Genomic DNA, 12,005 nt, shown 5'->3' on the forward strand with positions numbered 1-12,005 from the left:
GGGCGTGCCCATTGTGGCGTTTGGGGAAGACCAATGATTGACATATAAACAGTCCTTTATTCAGCTGAACATGAATAAGTCTTTACTTACTCCAGCCGCCAGAGCAGTTATTGAAGAGCATTTCGATCTTCAAGAAATAATCTGGCGCTGCATTAGTAGGCGTAGTCAGCACAGACAGCGAGCTGCTTGCACAGTGGAGCGTTGACACGGCAGCGTGACTCTGCGTCGGTGCGGACGCCGCACTTGGCTCGGGTGCGGCGTGGAGCGGGCATTGGCTGACGTCGAGTGGCCAAGCCGAAGGTCACGGTGCTACCCAGAATTTCACTCCGAACTATTGGATGAACTCTGGCGATGGCGAGTGATCTCAAAGAGGCGGCGGCCTAAGTGGTGTTGGCTAACTAGGCTGGACAGGCCTCCTCCGCATTCCAGTGGGGCAGTGTTAAGGCGACGGTTCAGACACCGACTGGGCGTCACTTACTGCCCACCTGGCGGAGTGATGACAATTTGTTACGTCCGTTGTTCAAAACTGCTTCCACGTGCTGACAGCTCTCTTATGCAGAAGCGTCTCGCCATGACGGTGTCTTCCTGAAAGCGGCCGGGCTTTTTTAACTGACAGCAGGTATCTTGCAGTGACCGTCCACTTTGTCCAGGCACGCGGTCTGATGTTAACAGCTTACTCGGCTGGCTGCCGCAGTATGTCCCTGTTTCCTCTGTTCAAAGTAGAACTTTAAAACTGCACACTATCGTAAGTAAGCGTAGACTACGGTAGTTTCTCCAGTAGCATTGCTCAGATAAGGTCGTAACCGCATTTACTTGCACATCAGTTGTGTTGCATACCTATACGGCTTTACCACATTTCGATAGCGCTGCTTGCATGTGCGATCAGTGTCTTACTAGATCCCCTAGAAACCGGAGGGACCATGTGGAGGCTGGCCGTGTGGCATCGCCCGCTCTGCCTGTGAATGGACATGTGGCTGCTCCTTCAGCAAGGTCCGAGCAGTCACAACGGGGGGAGGGGTTTATTAGTTACTGGGAGCTCCAACTTTAGGCGGGTGATGGAGCCCCTTAGGGAAATAGCGGAAAGGTCGGAGACGAAGGCCAGTGTTCACTCTGTCTGCTTGCCGGGGGGTCTCATCCGAAATGTGGAGGAGGCCCTACCGGCGGCGATAGAGAGCACTGGGTGCACCCGACTGCAAATTGTTGCTAATGTCGGCACCAATGACTCCTGCCGTCTGGGTTCAGAGGTCATCCTCAGTTCGTACAGGCGGTAAGCGGAGTTGGTGAAGGCGGAAAGCCTCGCTCGCGGGGTGGAATCAGAGCTAACTATTTGTAGAACCGATCGTGGTCCTCTGGTTTGGAGCGGAGTGGAAGGCTTAAACCAGAGGCTCAGACGATTCTGCGGAGAGCTGGGGTGCAAATTTCTCGACCTCCGCTATCGGGTGGAGAAATGTAGGGTCCCCCTGAATAGGTCAGGTGTGCACTACACGCCGGAAGCGGCTACGAGGGTAGCGGAGTACGTGTGGAGTGCACATGGTTTTCTTTTTTAGGTTAGAGAATTCCCTCCCTAGGCCCGACAAGACGCCTCCTGAGACGCGGCAAGGCAGGAGTAGGCAAAATCCAACAGGGAATAACAATATTAATGTGCTAATAGCAAACTGCAGGAGCGTCTATAAAAAGGTCCCAGAACTGCTCTCATTACTAAACCGTCACAACGCCCATATAGTACTAGGGACAGAAAGATGGCTGAAAACACATGTAAACAGTAATGAAATCCTAAACTCAGATTGGAATGAATACCGCAGAGACAGGCTGGACAGTGAAGGGGGAGGCGTGTTTATAGCGATAAGAAGTGCAATAGTATTGAAGGAAATTGACGAAGATTCGAATTGTGAAATGATTTGGGTGAAAGTCACGGTTAAAGCAGGCTCAGACATGGTAATTGGATGTCTCTATAGGCCCCCGGCCTCAGCAGCTGTTGTGGCTCAGCACCTGAGGAATAATTTGGAAAATATTTCGAGTATATTTCCCCACCATGTTATAGTTCTGGTTGGAGATTTTAATTTGCCGGATATAGACTGGGGGACTCAAACGTTCATAACGGGTGGCAGGGACAAAGATTCCAGTGAAATATTTTTAAGTGCTTTATCTGAAAACTACCTTGAGCAGTTAAACAGAGAACCGACTCGTGGCGATAACATATTAGACCTTCTGGTGACAAACAGACCCGAACTATTTGAATCAGTTAATGCAGAACTGGGAATCAGCGATCATAAAGCGGTTACTGCATCGATGATTTCAGCCGTAAATAGAAATATTAAAAAAGGTAGGAAGATTTTTCTGTTTAGCAAAAGTGACAAAAAGCAGATTACAGAGTACCTAATGGCTCAACACAAAAGTTTTGTCTCAAGTACAGATAGTGTTGAGGATCAGTGGACAAAGTTCAAAACCATCGTACAATATGCGTTAGAGATGGGAAAGAGCCACCGTGGTACAACAACCGAGTTAGAAAACTGCTTCGGAAGCAAAGGGAACTTCACAGCGAACATAAACATAGCCAAAGCCTTGCAGACAAACAAAAATTACGAGAAGCGAAATGTAGTGTGAGGAGGGCTATGAGAGAGGCTTTTAATGAATTCGAAAGTAAAGTTCTATGTACTGACTTGGCAGAAAATCCTAAGAAATTTTGGTCCTATGTCAAAGCGGTAGGTGGATTAAAACAAAATGTCCAGACCCTCTGTGACCAAAATGGTACTGAAACAGAGGATGACAGACTAAAGGCCGAAATACTAAATGTCTTCTTCCAAAGCTGTTTCACAGAGGAAGACTGCACTGTGCTTCCTTCTCTAGATTGTCGCACAGTTGACAAAATGGTAGATATCGAAATAGACGACAGAGGGATAGAGAAACGATTAAAATCGCTCAAAAGAGGAAAGGCCGCTGGTCCTGATGGGATACAAGTTCGATGTTACACAGAGTACGAGAAAGAACTTGCCCCCCTTGTTGCTGCTGTGTACCATAGGTCTCTAGAAGAGCGAAGCGTTCCAAAGGATTGGAAAAGGGCACAGGTCATCCCCGTTTTCAAGAAGGGACGTCGAACAGATGTGCAGAACTACAGACCTATATCTCTAACGTCGATCAGTTGTAGAATTTTGGAACACGTATTATGTTCGAGTATAATGTCTTTTCTGGAGACTAGAAATCTACTCTGTAGGAATCTGCATGGGTTTCGGAAAAGACGGTCGTGTGGAACCCAGCTCGCGCTATTCGTCGACGAGACTCAGAGGGCCTTAGACACGGGTTCACAGGTAGATGCCGTGTTTCTTGACTTCCGCAAGGCGTTTGACACAGTTCCCCACAGTCGTTTAATGAACAAAGTAAGAGCATACGGACTATCAGATCAATTGTGTGATTGGATTGAGGAGTTCCTAGATAACAGACCACAGCATGTCATTCTCAATGGAGAGAAGTCTTCCGAAGTAAGAGTGATTTCAGGTGTGCCGCAGGGGAGTGTCATAGGACCGTTGCTGTTCACAATATACATAAATGACCTGGTGGATGACATCGGAAGTTCACTGAGGCTTTTTGCAGATGATGCTGTGGTGTTTCGAGAGGTTGCAACAATGGAAAATTGTACTGAAATGCAGGAGGATCTGCAGCGAATTGACGCATGGTGCACGGAATGGCAATTGAATCTCAATGTAGACAAGTGTAATGTGATGCGAATACATAGAAAGATAGGACCCTTATCATTTAGCTACAAAATAGCAGGTCAGCAACTGGAAGCAGTTAATTCCATAAATTATCTGGGAGTACGTATTAGGAGTGATTTAAAATGGAATGATCATATAAAGTTGATCGTCGGTAAAGCAGATGCCAGACTGAGATTCATTGGAAGAATCCTAAGGAAATGCAATCCGAAAACAAAGGAAGTAGGTTACAGTACGCTTGTTCGCCCAATGCTTGAATACTGCTCAGCAGTGTGGGATCCGCACCAGGTAGGGTAGATAGAAGAAATAAAGAAGATCCAACGAAGAGCACAGCGCGCTTCGTTACAGGATCATTTAGTAATCGCGAAAGCGTTAGGGAGATGATAGATAAACTCCAGTGGAAGACTCTGCAGGAGAGATGCTCAGTAGCTCGGTACGGGCTTTTGTTAAAGTTTCGAGAACATACCTTCACCGAAGAGTCAAGCAGTATATTGCTCCCTCCTACGTATATCTCGCGAAGAGACCATGAGGATAAAATCAGAGAGATTAGAGCCCACACAGAAGCATACCGACAATCCTTCTTTCCACGTACAATACGAGACTGGAATAGAAGGGAGAACCGATAGAGGTACTCAGGGTACCCTCCGCTACACACCGTCAGGTGGCTTGCGGAGTATGGATGTAGATGTAGATGTAGATGAAGCAGTAAACCGTCAAGAACTCAGTGAGTATTCATAAAGGGCTTCGTAACCTATGGAACAATTTTGTACTGCACAGTCACCCTCGAATCCGTTAGTTAAAGATATTCACTAATCGCCATTAAAATTGCTTCACCACGAAGATTACGTGCTACAGACGCGAAATGGTTCAAATGGCTCTGAGCTCTTTGGGACTTAACATCTGAGGTCATCAGTCCCCTGGAACTTATAACTACTCAAACCTAACTAACCTAAGGGCAGCACACACATCCATGTCCGAGGCAGGGTTGGAACCTGCGACCGTAGTTGTCGCGCGGTTCCAGACTGAAGCGCCTAGAACCGCCCGGCCACTGCAAGAAGAAAATGCTGTGATATTAAAATGATTAGCTTTTCAGAGCATTCACAAAAGGTTGGCGCCGATAGCGACACCTACAACACGCTGACATGAGGAAAGTTTCCAACCGATTTCTCATACACAAACAGCAGTTGACCGGCGTTGTCTGGTGAAACGTTGTTGTGATGCCGCGTGTATGGAGGAGAAATGCGTACCCTCGCATTTCCGACTTTGGAAATGATCCATTGTGGTTTATCGTCTCGCGACATTGCTGGTCGCGTGGGTCGAGACCCAATGGCTGTTAGCAGAATATGGAGTCGGTGGGTTCAAATGGTTCAAATGGCTCTGAGCACTATGGGACTCAACTGCTGTGGTCATTAGTCCCATAGAACTTAGAACTACTTAAACCTAACTAACCTAAGGACATCACACACATCCATGCCCGAGGCAGGATTCGAACCTGCGACCGTAGCAGTCGCACGGTTCAGGACTGCGCGCCTAGAACCGCGAGACGGTGGGTTCCGTAGAGTAATACGGAACGCCATACTGGATCCCAACGGCCTCGTATCACTAGCGGTCGAGATGACAGGCATCTTATCCTCATAGCTGTAACGGTTCGTGCACCCACGTATCGATACCTGAGTCAGGAAATGGGGACGTTTGCAAGACAACAACCATCTGCACAAACAGTTCGACGACGTTTGGAGCAGCATGGACTATCAGCTGCGAAACCATGGCTGTGGTTACCCTTGATGCTGCATCACAGACAGGAGCGCCTGCGATGGTGTACTCAACAACGAACCTGGTTGCCCGAATGGCAAAACGTCATTTTTTCGGATGAATCCAGGTTCTGTTTACAGCATCATGATGGTCGCATCCGTGTTTGACGACATCTCGGTGAATGCACATTGGAAGCGTGTGTTCGTCATCGCCATACTGGCGAATCATCCGGTGTGATGGTATCGGGTGTCATTGGTTACACGTCTCGGTCACCTCTTGTCCGCATTGACGACGCTTTGAACAGTGGACGCTACATTTCAGATGTGTGACGACCCGTGGCTCTGTCCTTCATTCGATCTCTGCGAAACCCTACATTTCAGCAGGATAATGTACGACCGCATGTTGCAGGTCCTGTACGGGCCTTTCTGGATACAGAAAATGTTCGACTACTGCCCTGGCCAGCACATTGTCCAGATCTCTCACCAACTAAAAAAGGCTGGTCAATGATGGTCGAGCAACTGGCTCGTCAGAATACGCCAGTCACTACTCTTCATGAAATGTGCTATCATGTTGAAGCTGCATGGGCAGCTGTACCTGTACACACCATCCAAGCTCTGTTTGTCTCAACGCCCAGGCGTATCAAGGCCGTTATTACGGCCAGAGGTGGTTGTTCTGTGTACTAATTTCTCAAGATTTATGCACCAAATTGCGTGAAAATGTGATGACGTGTCAATTCTGGTATAATATATTTGTCCAATGAATACCATGAATACCTGTTTATCATCTGCACATCTTCCTGGTGTAGCAATTATGGTGTCAAGTAGTGTATATTTATGACACAATAGAGCTTGTAAACGTTTAATTGGGGTTGATTTGTAACAGAAATGAGGGAAATAATGAAAAGAAATACATATTTATCACACTGCGCTAGAAAACCCGATTTCCTCAGAAATACTCTAAATCTAAAAACAGAAAGAAAACACAAAAGAAACATCGCCTCAATACTTCGTCGGGATACATCAGTGTTAAAAAAAATTATGGCATAAGTACATACATAAAAGATCAGAATAACTTTTGAAAAATCAACTTCACACATGAGCATTAAAACAAAACAGAATAAATAATGTGTAAACATCTTTACGACGTAAATAACATATTATTGATGGAATTTATATTTGAGGAAAACAGTATTCCTCATCATAGAGAATGTAGCTTAATATTAGAAGAGAAAAAATTCTACAACATAAGTCTTATCAGATGAACATATAAAGACAGGAAGAACATAAATACACAAAGATACAAAAACACATAGTGGGATAACACAAGGAAAGGGCAGGGTTTGTTTTACTGCAGTATTTTGCAAACAAAACTTTCTTTACTTCTCAGAGATCTCCCTTCGTTCTTCATTATTTCCAAAAAGTCCTATCTATACCTGCTTTCTGTACTTTTCTCATATAACCTCTCAGCGCATTTCTTCAAATCTATCGCAACTCATTCTCTTATATAGGCTACCCCCTCTTAAGCTAACTTAAATCTACTGAGCTCAGATGCTTAACTAAGGGACGAGGCAATGCAGCAGCACAAAACAATTTACACAAACAGCAATGATAAAAAAATGGAATTTGGCAAAAAAAGGCTGCAATATTACAACTAATATAACTCAATGCGCAGCAAACAAGAAAAATAAATCAGTAATAAAATTGGCTTAACCTTGTAATACAAAGTGACATTCAGTAGCACTATGAATGGCAAACAGCCGCAGCAAATGCTATAACTTATACCTAAACATGACAAAGCTCAAGCAGAAAAAATGTTACACTAAAGACAACAATGCAGATAAGGACAATGTCTATTCACATCTTAATGTCTATGCAATTAAAGTGGTGCACCACAAAAACTAATGCTACAACAAATCACCAAGTACTTGAAAAGAAAATTATATATACAGTTACTGTTATTAGTCGCTTCTTATTGCTCTTTCCATTCCAAGAGCCCCTTTTTCGAAGAATGTGGATCATAAAATAATTATTTAATAGATCTGTTGACAGTAAGTGTTCACATTAGCAAATGCATTTAATTTTATTTTATAAAACCAATGCTGCAACACAGCTGGAAACCAGATATCAAATGAAATAAGCAACTATGAAAGGCAAAGCATAAGAATATAATTCAATAGTCATGTGACATTTCGTAAGTTAGTACAAATTCTCTCAACTATCGTAGAAAGACGCTTGTCATTATCAGGTGTGCAGAAGTAAGTAAGTATCTTTTCCAAGTAATGAGCGTGTTGTTTTTGCGATGCTTTCTACAAAGAAATGTCAATAGCGAAGATAATGGTCTCCCTTTCTTTTTCTTGTGCCTCTGAAAAGCACACACTAATGGCTTGTTTCCTGGTGGCTGTCGCCAAGCTGGGCGCCCACGACGCATTACGTGGAGGTGGTCACTTAACTTCCTTACCGAAATATTTACGACACCAGTTTCCGCTACAGTGGCAGTCTCATATAAAAAATTCACAGGTCAAGAATTTCCGTTACAAATCTGTAGAAATAAAATTATTTAAATATAATAGTGTCCAAAAAATATCCGCTAGCATAGTGATACATTCACGCATTTACACACATTTCATAACTCTTAAAGTACGATTCTCGGTTTCCAACATCCTTTTTCACAAACCAAAGTCTCTAACCACTACTCATTATTCCTTATCTTATTACACATATACATATTTGTCGACACTTCTTCAATATTTCATTATAACAGATACATAGCATAACCAAATAACTCATATAGCATCAGCTTAAGCATACCTCTGCAGCACAATTCACATCGTCGTCGTAATAATAACATCATAACACCTCAGTCAAACCTCAAAAGAGTCATATCTTTCTGCAATAATTTCAAAACCTAAAAAAAATTCTCTGCTCATATCAAAAGTGTCATCTGTCTCAAACGTACTTTAAAAATCATGATGCCATACCAAATACATCATTCATAGCTCTCATAGTATCACAATGGTTCCGAAAAAATAAGAACATTTCACAAAGTACAGACAAAATACAATTTCTTAAGTGTGAAGTTATCCACCTGCGTAATTGCGTAAACATGTGTCAGTGACGTAGTATAATAAATGTTTGTTTCTCTCAGTTAAATGATCAGATAGCTGTGTAATTTATGTGTTAGAGAAATATGGTACCGATGTGTAAAGTTGTATAAGCAAATACCATATTAGCTAGGGCCCCTTGTGCTTGCCACACACGTGGTACACAAAGAAGGCGTGTACCTCCCTGAGGATTAATGTAATTATATCCTCAGATGTTACAGATTACAGCAATGGAATGAAATGTATCATGGAAAACCTTTGTATCATTGTATTTCAAATATCTTTAAAAATAAATGTTTTAAGTACAAAATTAGTCACTCAAAAACGCGTACTGTAGCGCTAAACTGTGCGCCTTGTTGTAAGATAATTTCTGTGGAAGTGTCGTAGTTATCGTCCTCCGAAAGCTAAGTTCTGCAGAAGTCAATGTACTTACCTCATGATAAACAAAGTGAAATGCTTTGCGTATAGATATCATAGTTACTACGCTTATTGCTGTGATGAAGTAGGTACTGTACTGTAACGTATTTTTGTGATACAGAAAATGCTGTCTCATTGTAGCTATACCACAAAGTTACTACTAAAACATGTTTTACTTTCCAGAATAATACAGAAAAACTGTGCAGATATAAAACAAATACAGTGCAAAAGCAACATTGTAAATTGTCACTCATTAGTAGCGTCGTGATAAAATTGTATAGCTGTCACATAAACTAACCACTGAGTCATCTGGTGTCTCACAGAAAGTACTTTAAATCCAGAATTTACTGTCAAGTAAACCAAAATGTTGTATTAAAATCTCATTAGCAGTACTGGTAAATGATCTAAGTATGTCAGCCTTATAGTCGTTACGTAATCGTGCAACTAACAAGCAAGAATGTTCACACACAATAACACTGTGACGTCTGTTCACTGTAACAATGCATTCGTAATTTCTGTTTAAATAAGTTCTCTTGGTTCTTGACTGGATATTTAACTTCAAACAAGGTTGCATGTTAACAGATTCTAAGTCTGACAAGTTGTACTAGTAGCGTGAAGTGAAAAATTTTATGGCAAAGACAAAATTAAAAAGCCGATTATCTTTCAATAAACGTTTTTACATGTGAAATGTGGTGTAAACCTTTACTCTTCATAGTACTCAGAGTTTCAACTTCAACGCAATTATCATGCGGTATACGTCGGTAAAGAATACTGGAATTTTTCTCAAGGTTAGCGTCTATGTTATTTTTCTCTGAGCCAGCTGGAGCACGCGGCTGCCTGCGGTGCGAGTCATTGTCTGTTTCTTTGTTGGCGCGCGTCGTTATTGGGATTAGGAGACCTAACTTCTACAAATTCACCTTCTAGAGAGGGCCCTGCTCTGTTTGAATCCCGCCATTTCTGATGGAATTCAGGTCTGTCGTTTTGTCGGTAGGTTACATAGTTTCTTGTTTGTCGGGGATGTGGTGGAGAATTTCTCCCTGAATCGTAACTGCGTGGTGGATCCTTGCGTCTGAAATTATTCTGTCTCCCGTGATAATAATAGTTCGGGTTGCCATATTGTCTGTTTCTCTGATTGTCTCTGCGATATTCATTACTACGGAAATGCGATCTTTCTCTGTAACTATTATTACTCCGCCAGTGGTTGTCATATGTGTGGTGTCTGTTTTGGACACGATTTGCGTTGTAAGAATAGCCTTGTCGAGTGCAGTTATGTCTTTCATCGCGGAATTGCGACGGATATGACCTGTAATTGTTGTGCTTCTGTTTTCGCGTTCCGCGATTGTCAGTGTTAATTTCCAGTTCTTGTAAGAGTCGCTGAAAAGCTTCAGTGTCGTCTTTGCAACGTCCTACCAAAATAATATTCCTCAAATGTTCAGGCAATTTTATTAAACAAATGCGGAGGAGTTCTGAGGCGCTGTAAGGGTTTGACAGGTACTGATTCTTGTGGAACATGTCTTCGAAATGCTTCACAAGACTGGAAAATTCAGATTGTTCGAAATTTTTCATCATTACGATGCCATGTTTTACTCGGTCTTGTGTGGCTTGAGACCAATATGCTGAGAGGAAGGCATGGTAAAATTCTCCTTCACTGTGGCAATCGTGAATGACCGATCGCATTCTTACAGCTGGTTCATTCTCCAAGTAGCCACACATAAATTCTAATCTGTGCTCTAATGACCAGTTGGGAGGAAACCAATGAGAGAATTGATGAAGCCACGCTTATGGACGAATTTCGTTGCCAGAATTCTTAAATGTTTTGAATTTACGTGTAGTAATGAACAGCTTATAGTCAAAATCATCGTGTCGGTGGGTCGCATGTCGGTCATTGTTACGTCGTTTTGGCGGTTCCATCTCAAAATTCCGTGTACTTTGCCAATTTATTTCATAATCTCCAATGTGCCCTGTGTTATTACTTTGTGGCAGTTCCGTATTTTTATGTCCCTCTTCCCGTATTGGAGTGCGAGTGTCCTCTGAAATACGTAATTCTTGTAATACCTGTGTCAGCTGATCTTGTACTTCCCGGATTTCTCTTTGGTGTTGCGTATTAATTTGATTCTGATTTGGTTTGAATTTCATAATTTGTTGGAACTCTTCTGTGTCATTAAAGACTACCGGTTTTGTGTCATTCATGTTATCATCTACCTTCATAGATAAATTACTTAGCTGATCTGAAAGTTCAACTCCTTTCTCTGATAATGAACTGATGTCCTCCATGTGTCTTTCTGAACACATTTTAAGAGTATCTACTGTGTCCTTTAAGTTCGCTTGAGTTTTTGCAAGTTGCGTAACCGAATCGGTAGATGCAACTGAGTCAATTTTAGCTTGCAAGGTCTCATGATTTTCATGAACAATAGTTTGCAGTTCTTTTGTGGCTGCTTCGTGATTCTGTAATGCATTTTCATGCCGCGAAAAAATAGGTTGGAAATGCTCACAAATTTGTGTTTTACGTCATTAGAGACTTTTTGACATATCGATTCGATTTTATGTAATTCAGGAGTTAAATCTTCACGTGTTTGTTCAAGCTTTTGTTCCACTGAGTCTAACTTTTGAAGCTTTTGTTCCATTGCGTCTAACTTTTGAAGATTTTGTTCCATTGTGTATAACTTTTGAAGCTTTTGCTGTATTTGTCTCTGATTTTGTTCCATTGTGTCTAACTTTTGAAGCTTTTGTCCCATTTGTAGCATTAATTGTAATAACAATGCACTGGTGTCTGAAGCATGTTCCTTAGTGCTATTCGGCAATGCATTTGAACCGGCATTATTCGCAGTTTGAAAAACAGAAAATGTGTCTTGACTTATTTGAGAAAACGGTGAGGACGGAAAACCTGAATCTACAGTATTTGCAAGAATGTGCACTGTCATTTCGGAATCCTGAGGCGAGCTGTTGCCGACTGATCGATCGATAATTGTTCTCTGTTCACTACTTGTTTCACTGACTACACCATTGTTTGCAGCCCGCCCATTTCCCTA

The sequence above is a fragment of the Schistocerca gregaria genome, chromosome 7 (genome assembly GCF_023897955.1).
Source record: "Schistocerca gregaria isolate iqSchGreg1 chromosome 7, iqSchGreg1.2, whole genome shotgun sequence".
Classification (NCBI taxonomy): Eukaryota; Metazoa; Arthropoda; class Insecta; order Orthoptera; family Acrididae; genus Schistocerca; species Schistocerca gregaria.